This window comes from Rhinolophus sinicus, chromosome 17, assembly GCF_057876585.1.
Source record: "Rhinolophus sinicus isolate RSI-liver-muscle chromosome 17, RSI-T2T, whole genome shotgun sequence".
NCBI lineage: Eukaryota > Metazoa > Chordata > Mammalia > Chiroptera > Rhinolophidae > Rhinolophus > Rhinolophus sinicus.
In genome coordinates this window covers 129,548,211-129,560,000 of record NC_142517.1, presented here as the reverse complement: position 1 = coordinate 129,560,000, position 11,790 = coordinate 129,548,211, and the positions used below count along the sequence as shown (strand labels likewise).

General features: G+C 43.3%; 1 protein-coding gene and 1 pseudogene across 8 annotated transcripts in view; one reads left to right on the top strand and one right to left on the bottom strand.

Annotated features, from left to right (window-relative positions):
* The window catches only part of MGAT5 (alpha-1,6-mannosylglycoprotein 6-beta-N-acetylglucosaminyltransferase), a 323,438-nt gene that overhangs the window by 224,761 nt on the left and 86,887 nt on the right, over positions 1-11,790 (bottom strand). The window lies entirely within an intron of this gene.
* On the top strand, positions 6,631-7,232 carry LOC141567269 (transcription factor BTF3 pseudogene; annotated as a pseudogene).

Genomic DNA, 11,790 nt, shown 5'->3' with positions numbered 1-11,790 from the left:
TCCTTGAGGAAGCCTTCCTTGCCAAGTTCGCCCCCAGTCAACATACAATGCAATTCAATGGTAAGTACATATGTTAGAGTTTAGCTGTTTCAGAAGACAGTCTGTAAAAAAGCCATACTAATAAAGAGGTTGGTGTTATTTTTTTCTTTCTTTTTAGAGGTACTATTTTTGTTTGTGGCAAAATTTGTAGCTCAGAACTTACGTGATCCTAAATGCTAAACCCTGCAGAGGACGAATATAAATACAAGTCCTGCCAAGAATCGTTATAGTCTCTAAAACTCACTATTTTAGGTTTTCATTTTTGGTTCAAGCAGAAGCAGCAATTAGAACAGAGTAGTAAAAAGACCCAGAGCTCAATCCAGTATGGATCTTGGAAACTTTTATTTCATAGACAAGTGGCCACTCCATGGTCAAGTTTCTCACTGTTGTTGCCCACAATTCACAAGGAGAGAGTAGGCACGGTCCTGGGCTACAGACCGCGGAGATGTGTCCTGTAGGTAGAAGACCTGTGGAGGACCGGGTCCGCTTTGTGGTGAAGCAATGGGCCAGAGACGACAAAACATCAAAATTACATTTGTTGATGAGGATATACCCTTATTATTATTTGAAGCTATACTAGCAATCAGGCCAGGAAGATTTTATTATTATTATTATTATTATTATTAAACTGGTTATAAACATTTGAAACACCGTGGGATTTCACATAAAAATCAGGGTTTCTGGCATCTCCTGAAAAAAAAATGGGACTATCTGGTAACACTGAGCCTCCTTCCTTGGCAAAAATGGAGTAGTGGGGCATGGCCCTCCAATTTTCCATGAAACTTTTGCAGGCTGCTTTACTTATCTGTGTTATCTGCCCAGCATTTTAGTTTAGTCACATACAGAGGGTGCCAAAAAAATGTATACACATTTTAAGAAAGGAAAACTGTATTAGAATTGTAATAATCAATATATACTGATAACAAAAGATGAATACAAGTCACGTTTGACTTCTGCAATTACAAGAGGTGCTCAAAGTGGTTGCCATCAACGTCCAGACACTTCTGATTACTGCGAACTACTGCTTGACCCACGTTGACCAAAGTACCCACTTGTGTACATTTTTCATTTTTTTGGCACCTCCCAGTATTAAAGGACTTTAAACTCCAATGAGAGCAGGTTTTATCTGTTGTTTTTATTCAGAAGTGTACTTCAATAGCGTGCCAAGCACACAGTTACCAGCAACTGTGGCTGATAGATACCAGGTGCTGAATATCAAAGAATATGATTGCATGAACTCTACTGGACCCTCTATATACACCTTCTCATTTCATTCCTAGTTATCGTTTTGAAATATTTGCACCCCCTTCACACATGAGGTGCAGAGAATTAGCTAACTGTAGTCGTAAGGCTCACGCAGCTAGTAGTAAGTGATTAGAGAATTTGATGTCAAGTTTGTTCGACTCCAAAGCAAAGGAGTGTGGAAATGCGAGTCAGGGTACAGAAAAAGAGTTTCTAGTTAAAAAAAAACTGAAAAATGCAATAGTCTGGTTGCAAACATTCTCTCGTTTCCCAGATCATTTTTGTTCCACACCTATAAACAGGAAGTACAGACATTATAGCGTCCTTGCTTCTTTCTTCTGCAAAATTCTTAGGAATCCTTCATTAAGAGAAGCAAAACCCACTTCCTAAATCTTCAAGTGGGGTTAATTCTGCTACAGGAATTTGTGATCATGCATTAGCGAGGCAATTCTGAAGCAAAAGCAGTACATTTAAACATAACATGCCTTCAATTTGAAATCACAAAAAGTCATAGCAAGAAGCCATTCCACTTAACAGGAAGCAGGGAAGCAGATGATTCTCAGCCATGGGCAGAGCAGAGCAAGCACTCCACAACAAACTCTCTCTCTCTCTCTCTCTCTCTCTGGCTATACACCAGCATGTGGGGTAACTCAACAAATGACTATATGCGTATAAGCTACTTACTTGCAAACACAAAATGTGCTATCGATTCCCAGTTTGAACAGGAAATCAGGGCAGCTCCCTGAAGAGGTCAGTAGACTGGTAAAGCTCTAAAAATGTCTTTCCCATATTGGCTGTCCACCTATCAGGTATACTGATGTTAGTGACACCCCATCAATGGGGCAAAGAACTACCCACTCTTTTTCTCTGGTCCCTTTTGCTGTCACAAGATAGATGACGAGATAAGACGTCTCAAAAAACCGGTACTGTCTCACTGCTTGCATCCCCAGTGCCTTCTATAGTGATTGTATATGGTGGGCACGATGGTACCTTCCCATCCCCAGACCTCAAGCAGGTAGTCAGGATTTTTTTCTGATCTATACATTCGCCTGTGAACACTCACAGAAAGGTACTTTAAACCAAATCACACATAAGCATATAGATCTGCATCTAAATTACTTTGTATTAGAATGTCATAGAAATGAGAGGGAATCAGAATGTAATCTAAAACACTAAGGAGCCATGCCCCTGACACAATGCCCCCAAGAGATTTTGGCTGGTGTCCATGAAACAGCCTGAGCCTAGAATGTGTTCCTTGAGCATTCCTGGCCTGGGAATCACCGGGGAATCTGGCTATTTTGTACCTTCTGAGTCCGTGGGCCTCAAGAGCCTGAATTTCTAATCAGCTCCTAGGTGTTGCTGACGCTGCCAGTGTGTGGACCCCACGTGGAATAGCAAGGATCTAGGAGCTCGCCAGGGACCCATAATCCCCATTGCTCCTTGCTGCCTACTGCATGCTCTGAGAAGCTCAGCTAACTCACCAGAGGACAGAAGGTGATGTGGTGCACTTTAGACTGGCAATTCCTAAGGCAACGGCCTTTTTTATTCCATTCAACGTCTAACAATCTATCAGCAGTCAACCCTAAGTGGTAAGAACTAGGACGGGGGACCAGGGGGCGGGGGGACGAGGGGGACTCTCAAACACAAATCTCAAGCTCCTTTATTATTACCACCCCGTGTGTAGATGTCATAGCTATGGATACCTGGACTTGTGCCTCCAGGTGCCTAATAAGGGCTTGCTCCTCACTTGAAACAGGTTTCTGGGTGCTCCTGTGGCCTCTAGCCTTTCCTTCCAAAGGACACATTATAATTTCAAATCTCTCCAGGCTTTCTAAATAAGCCAAGCAGGGGCTCCTAATACTTGGGGCCATGTGCTCTTTTAGGAATCTCATAAATGCTATGAACACTCCTACACCCTAAAACACACAGACACCAAAGGTTATTTAACATTTCAGGGGGTTCATAGACTGGGTTTGACTCTATAAAAGAAAGGCTGCTCCCTGTCTTTGGAAAGACTTATTGTAAAGACACACGTTAACACTTACTCAGACCACTTTATTTTTAAAACATGAATCCTTTCCAACAAATATTTTATACAAGATACCGAGTCCCTGCCTCTGGAAACTTACTGCAGATCATGAACTGCCTGCAAACAGTCTCATGCCTTATTACTGAGCGAGATGACAAATGAATAAATCCGAAAATTTCAAGAGAAAGTCACAACCCTGGAAACAATAACCGTGATTGGCACTGCTCCAACCCACATTTTCTTAAAAGCACGCAAGAAATCATGGGACTTGAACCCGATTATCCACAGAAGGACAGCAGGACGGAGGAGTGGAGGCAAGAAGCAGGAGAAGAAAACTAATTAAAAAGCAAATGGGGAAAAATTAGCTTGGAAAGGGCTCACTGAACTGCCGACAGACTAAAGTGCTGAGGTGAAAAACAAATGCAAAAGAGATTTGGCAGAATCCAAAAAGAACATGATCAGAATGAGAAATGAGGCCACAGCCAACTCCCAGTTACAAGCCAGAGAGAGAAACAATCAGAGTGACATTTGTGGAGATGAAGAAAGGAAAAAGTTCCCTGGACAAAAGAGGAGCAAACGGACTGGCCTAAAGCAGAGAGAGGGGCCAAGAGGAAATTGGGCAGATCCCTGTGACAAAAACACAACAGCATCTCCCTCTCCTCCTCCCCTTCTCTCCTTCTCCCTCTCCTCCTCCCCTTCTCTCCTTCTCCCTCTCCTCCTTCCCCCACCCGCTCCCTTCCCCCGACCCCCTTCCAGCAGAGAATCCAACCCGATGCAATCTGATGCCCTCTTAAGAAAAAAAGAGGAGACCAACTGGAGACAGGGAACAAAGACCTGCCTAAGCCATCACAAACCAGCTTATAATTACAAACAAAAGCCTACCTGGAGTGTGGAGAGTATGTGCGGGCACTTGCAGGACCACCTCCCCCCACGGCCCCCACCTTATCTATAAGGCTGTCCTGCTCCTTTCCATTAATGCCGGAAACGACATGGCAGATACGCTATCTTATGTTCCTTTCATCTGAGATGTTTATTGTAGAGACAGGTTATTTTGCTGGGGGGTGGGCGGGGGAGCAGGGGGAACACGGAGGAAAGGGACAATATGAATGACTGCCTGAGCATATCACTTTGTAACCAGAGCTGTGTTTGGAAAGCAAGTTTCCTGAAAAAAGAGGCTGGTGGAGAACGAGGGTATATTTCATGGACAAGCATAAAGATATACAGCAGTGTCCACTTCAGCCTGTAATTTCATGCAGAATATAGTACCATTTGCCACTCAAAGGCTTCTCTGTAGGCCTTCCTTCCCCCATCAGGGGTACCTGTTGCTGTTATAGAAAGAACTGACCTAGCAACAGCCAGTGATGGTGGTAGCATTACTAAATAAATAATGGTAAGTAAGTAGCACCCAATATTAGTGCTTACGCTGTGCCAGGCTCCATTTAAAGCCCTTTCCTTTTACAAACTCATTTATTCCTCTTGATGACCCTAGGAAGGGAGGTATCATCGCCACTTTATAGGTGAGGTTGGAGAAAAGTAGCTCACTTGCCCACAATCACACCTCTTAACAATAGGCAGGGGCAGGATTAGAACCCAAGTACACTCAACAACTTGACCAGAGGTTCCCCAAGTCAAACTTTCCCACTTTCCTGTGCTGTTAGGGATTCAGTAATTTTTTCATAATACCCTTAGGCCAAAATAAATAACTATTAGGTTGGTGCAAACGTAACTTTGGTTTTTGCAATGGTTTTTAACCCTTTAAACCGCAATTACTTTGGAACCAACCTAATAATCTAAGCTCCATTTACTAAGTACAATTGACCCTGGAACAACATGGGTTTGAATTGTGTGGGTCTACTTATATGTGGATTTTTTTTTTAAGTAAATACAGTAAATGCATTTTCTCTTCCTTACGATCTTAATAACACTCTTTTCTCTAGCTTACGTTATTGTGAGAATACAGTATATAATACAAATCACATACAAACCATTTGTTAATCAATTGTTTATATTATCAGTAAGGCTTCCAATCAATAGTAGCTATTCGTAGTTAAGTTTTGGGAGTCAAAAGTTAGATGCGAATTTTTGACTATGCACAGGGATTGGTGCCTCTAACCCCTGCATTGTTCAAGGATCAACTGTAGTTAGGTCCCAACAACTGAAGAGCAGTAGTTAAGTGGTGTCTGGCAGATGTAGCTGTGTTCTTTTCAAAATTTTATAATATCCCATGGCACCCTGACGACTTTCCTGGCACCCCAGGGCGCCTCAACACACAGGTTGGAATCCACAGAACCACACTTTCCTGTCTTCCTCCTGATGAGGAAAAGGCATCAGGGTGCAATAATCACACTGTGTTCCTTTAAGTGCATGAGTCATTAGAATGTTAAGATAAAAAAATAAAACAAAATCTGCTAGCAACTCCCTTTTGGCCATTAGTAATCTCTGAGACCTTGAACCCTCACAGAAGGCTTTTCCATCCAGCCCAAGCACACTTTTCCCAAGCTTCTCACTTGCCATTCCCACCCCTACAGTAAACCAGGCATTCGAGAACAAACTATGTATGTCCTCTTGCCCCTTCAGGCACTTCTTGACCTGCTCCACACTCTCTCTTCTCCTGCTGCTCTCCAGCCATTTCCTGGGTGACATAGCTTCTCTTCTGGGAAGCCGCCCCTCCCAAACATTTGATGCGTCCTTCCTCTGGGTTATAGCCCACTTTGCACACAAACTTCTCTAGGCTTATTCCAATTCTCTCATTCTTGGCCGCCTTGGTTTCCATCTCCCCCACTCCTTTGGTTAGAAACTTCTACAGGGCGAGGCTGGTATCTCATTTATCTTGGTGGTTTCCTCAGAGACTGTGCACAGTAAATGGTACAATCTTACTTGAGTTTTAATTACCATTTTCTGCGAAAATAAGACCCAGCTGGACCATCAGCTCTAATGCGTCTTTTGGAGCAAAAATTAATAGAAGACCCAGTGATTATTATATTATATTATATTATATTATATTATATTATATTATATTATATTATATTATATTATATTATACCCGGTCTTACATTATCTTAAAATAAGACCGTGTCTTATATTAATTTTTGCTCCAAAAGACACATTAGAGCTGATGGTTTGGCTAGGTCTTATTTTCAGGGAAACACGGTAATAAAGACTGCAAGAAGAGAATAAAAGATTGCTGAAGGGACCATAAGGATTATGGGATGAATGAATAAAACAATGAATGTGGTACACTGACTGCATCGATGGCTCCAATTAATTGTCCCCCTATATCCATGCCCCTTGCAATGAGACTGCAGCAATTCCCACCAAGAAGCGTCTCTGTCCTCTAGCTGCCATCTTGTGTCCCCACGTGTGTGTACTTGTTCTCTGCCCACGAGCCCCAGGGCGCCAACCCTAGTCCCCTGCGTGGCCCCGTTTCCTCTCCAACGAGATGGAAGAAACTACCATGAACCAGCAGAAACTCACCAAACTGCAGGCCCCACTGCACTTTGGTGGGAAACAGTCTGCTCACAGAAAGAAGGTGGTTCACAGAACAGCTACGGTAGATGATAAAAAACCCGTTCTCCTTAAAGAAGTTCGGGGCAAACAGTACCTCTGGTGCTGAAGTGCTGACTATGTTCACAAACAAGGAACAGTGATCGTCTGTAATGAACCCTAACGTACGGGACCCTCTGGCTGCGGACACTGGCCCCATCACGGGCCACTGAGAGGAAGAGCTGACAGAAACACTCCACAGCGTCTTAAACCAGCTCGGTGCACACAGTGCGACCAGCTCCAGGAGCCTGGCTGAAGCTCTGCACAAACCACCTGTGGATGGAAAAGCAGCTCTTGTACCAGAGAGGATGGTGACGTTGATCAAGTTCCAGATCTTGTGGAGAATTATGATGAGGCCTCCAAGGGTGAAGCAAACTGAACACAGTCAGCTTCTGAAGAAGGTAAAACTGAAGACATCACTGGGAGCTGATTTTATGCTGTTTATATTATGACTGCTTTTTAAATTTTTGTTCATGGATCAGATAAAATCTCGATTTCCAATATTTTTAAGCCTAAACACCTTGAACACTGCAGCTCTTTACAGTTTTTGCTTAGACACAAATCATTCTTTGCTGCTAATTAAGGTGCAGAAGCCTGCAAATAAAGTTTGAAACAAAGATTAATAAAAAAAAAAAAAGAAGAGTTTATCCTTACCTTTTGAATTCAGACTAGTTCACATCTTGCTTTTGCTGATAAAATGCAGCAGAAGTCACAATATGCCAGTTCTGAACCTGAATCTCAAAAGGCATTCATTGCATGCTTCTGTTTACCCACCAAGAACCAAATAAATAACCTAGGCTAGCCTGCTTCAAGAGGGCAGACCATGTGAAGGGAGCCCAGCTGTCACCATCTGAGAGCGGACTCAGCTTGCCACCACCATCCCCCACACCCAAACATGTGAGAAAGCCCAGCAAAGACAGGCAGACAGACCCCCCAGGTTGCATAAGTGAACCCACTCAAGATACAAAGAACCACCCAAATGACCTGCAGTTCCGTGAACACCAATAAAAACTCACTGTTTCCAGCCACTAAGTGTTGGGGTAGATTGTCATGTGGACATAGCTAACTCACGACGGATGAACAGTCTAACTTACGGAAGTTTTGTGCTGCACCATATTGAGAACCACAGTTCTTCAGCACAGCGTGGCAACATGTCAGAAGGTATATCATGATCTGTTGTAAGGAATTCAAAATATTTCTGAATTTTACAATGGATTTATTTGCAGTTAGTATGGATTCACCACCACCCTCATCTAGAACACTACCACTGTGCATTCTGACAAGTTTTCTTGAGGAGGGAAGAAAGTGGAAGAGTAGGACCAAGAAGCTATTTCCTCTTATACATCCTGGAAGCCAATAATAATAGTAACAGGAAGCATTTATTGATGCCTATCTACTCTCTGTGGACATCACCTGCCTACGAACCAGCTCTCAATCTAAACGGCAATTTCTGTTGATGATACCAAATCTTTTTGGGAAAGGGCAAGGCATAAAACACATTTCAAAGTTAGAATCCTTTTTTTCCCCCTTCAACTCTTCATGTTTCCCCCCTTCAGTCAACAAAATACCTAGTTTTATGCTCAGCTGAGGATACAAAAAAACATGGCTTCTGTCCTCAGGGAACTCACTCTGGTGGCGTTAAAAGGCCCGCTCCTTTAGCAAGAGGCTAAAAGCTGAGCTCTTACCTACAGCAGGTGGTGAGCCCCAGGGCTTGCTTTCTAAAACAAAAAAGTCCTAGTAACCAAAGCAACTTTGTCACAGTGGTATTGTGAAAAGGACCTAAATGCAACACAACTATATTTCTTAATAAAGTACTTTAATGAATGTCCTCGCAGAGGTAACTGCTGCTTTCATAGCCGATGCAGTGTCTTTCCATGATGTATTTCCTCTTGAGGATGGTTTTCATTTTAGTTTTCAGCTACCCACACCTACTTTCCCTTACGCTCTCCCAGGTAACTAGTCTAGCAAATTATCAAGCCCTGCAAGACTCAGTTTCATATACACAAAATGAAGGATCAAATGAGATTAAATGAGGTAAGTCCAGAGACTTAGCACAGACCCACGCACTTATCAGTGTTCAAAAAAGACTTATTTCCTTCCTCTCAGCTACAAAACCACACTTGTTACACTACACAATGCATGTGTGCGCAAACATGCAAACACACACACACAAACACACACACACACACACACACACACACACACACACACACACTCCTTCAGGCCACACTCATTCCCTGCTGCCCAATACAATATCACATTTGTAATAACAGCAATAGCATAAAGTCCTGAAACTCATAGCCCCAAAACTCAGACATACATTCAACTTTTATCCAACACCATGCTGGGTATAACTGACAAGGAGCCCCTGAGGATCCTACCAACCTCTGGGGACTTTTCTCTTCCAAGAAGGGACACCAATAACGGCCTTACACAATCCACAGGGTAGCTAATGAGAAAACAAGTCATTGTAGTCCTAGGAAATAGCATCGCGTTATCCTACTGAAGTTAGCCCTTTGCCAAGACCACAGCGGCTTCATTTTCTGGCAAAAGCATCCCTATGTTAAGCAAGACCCCTGTCACATACACACTAGGACTCAATCTATTCAGCTGGCCCTCACCTATTGAGCACAGGAATCGCGCCTCAGGCTCTAGAGACCTCACTCCCCCATTCTCATCTCTCTCACTCACTGAGCACCTGAAACGGGCCCTACCGAAGAGCAGCGATGGTAAACGTGGCAGCAGAAACAACGATGGCAAATCCGTGTTCATTAATCACCTTTCTATGCTGGCTGTGAACTCTCAGGAAAATAACCAGGAAATGAATCATCTATCTGCATCCGCGTACCTAAGAACTGGGTCTCTCTAGCGTGCTTAGCATCAGCACTACTTCTTAGTCAAACTTAAATTTTTCTTCAGGACCCTCAGAGTAAACTCCTTAGGTCATGAAATGGCATGGACCAAGAGAAACACCTAGACTCTGTGCCAAGAAGTAACACTATGGTTGTGCTTTTCGGCTGTCAAGTGATTCTGAGCTACTGCATTTTTTCCTCTTTGGGATCCCTCTCTCCTAGCAGTGTACTGGATTGCCACAGGGGAATATCCCACTCAAAATCTGAAAATCAGTTTGGTCTCACAGGACCTCCAGGAGAACAAGCTTTAGACTTATCCATTTTTCACCTGCCTACTCCCCTGTATAGAACTAGAACGGTCCAGGTTTGCTGCTAATAAATTCAGCCAGAGCAAGTTAAGCTGGCTGGATTTGGACCTTGTTCCTTATTCTGATCTCACTGCAACAAACCAAACATATGGTGAGAGCAGAATGTTATTTAGTGTAAGTCACCAACTCCACAAGCTTTTCTCTTGCAGAACAGCTGAAAGATGAGGGAGTCTGTTAGAACACATCAACCTCTTTGAAAACTTAAAATAGTAGTAATGCCTTTCTAAGGTCACCATCTAAACACAGTGAAGATTACAAAGTCTGGGATAAGCACAGCAAAAGCACACAACCAAGTCCTTCAGAATCCAATATACAGGGTGAGAGTAAAACCACCGCATAACACCATTATACCCCCACCAGAATGGCTATGGTGAAAAGGACGGGAAATACTAAGAGGACTGAAGATGTGAGGGAGAGAAGCTCTCAAACACTGCTAAAACTATACACTGGTTCAACCACTTAGGAACACTGTCTCTCATAAAGATGAACACAGGTAGCCCCTAGGACCCAGAAATCCACTTCCAAGTATAAACTCAACTGTAATGTGGACCCACATTCAACAAGAGCCCCATGCTAGAATGTTTCCAGAAGCACTACTCGTAATAGCCCCAAACTGGAAAACCAAATACCCATCTATGGTAGAACAGATCAATAAACTGTGGCATAGTCACGCAGTGGAATACTCTACAGCTGTGAGAATGAGTGGTCTACAATTTACACACAATATGGGTGACTTTCACAAGCACAATATTGGCCAAAAGAAGCACAACACCAACTAGTACATGCCGCATGGGTTCCCTCCTATGGAGTACACAGCAACAGCCCAAACCAACCTGTGCTGCTAAAGATCAGGATAGCAGCTGTGGGTAGGACAGGTAGTGACCAGAAGGGAAGATGAAGGGGCTTCTAAAGTGTTGGCAATGTCCCCTCTGTTTATCTGGGAGGTTCGGTGAGTGTGTGCACTCTGGGAAAATTCGTCAAGCTATACATTTGTCATGTGCACTTTTCTGCATGTATATTATAGGTCAATAAAAATTTTAAAAATGAAGTCAAGGGTATTGGTTTCCCTGTTAAGTCACTGCTTGCCTCAAAGGGTATGAAAATGTTGTTTGGCTATAAGGTGGATCTAAGGTGCTTGATGAGGACAACTCTGGAAAAGGTAATCCGTTGCCTTAGGCACCAGCTGGCTGTGTACCTGGGGGACATTTTCACCCCTCTGCCTAACTTCACTAAAAAGATAAGGCACACTGTTGGCTCAGGCTTCCTCACAACTGTGTTTCTTAAAGATTCTAAGATCACCCTCCTCATTCATCCCCCCATTCTTGTCCTTCATGATGTGGGTCAGAATCACAGGTGGAAAGTTGGCCAGGATTAGGTCTAGAGCCCACTGGGACCTGAGAAAGCACCGGACACCGATCCTCTTTATCTTAGAACGGGAGATTTAAAAGGAGAGACACCCAAGTCTCACTACCTGGGTTTGTTTAATGTCTCCAAAGCCAGCCCAATAAACACAATGGCACTTTACCACCTGAGCCATCTACTTACTCACATGCAATTTTCCGCCCAATAGCACAATTTGCTGCCAGCCTGTCACTTGGCGGCCTCTCTTTCCTCTAGGAAAATGAGGTTAAGGTGGTATGCAAAGAGATAGATTTACCCAAGTTAGCAGCAACTCTGGAAATAAAATGCAAATAATTCAAAAGCCCTGTCCAGACAG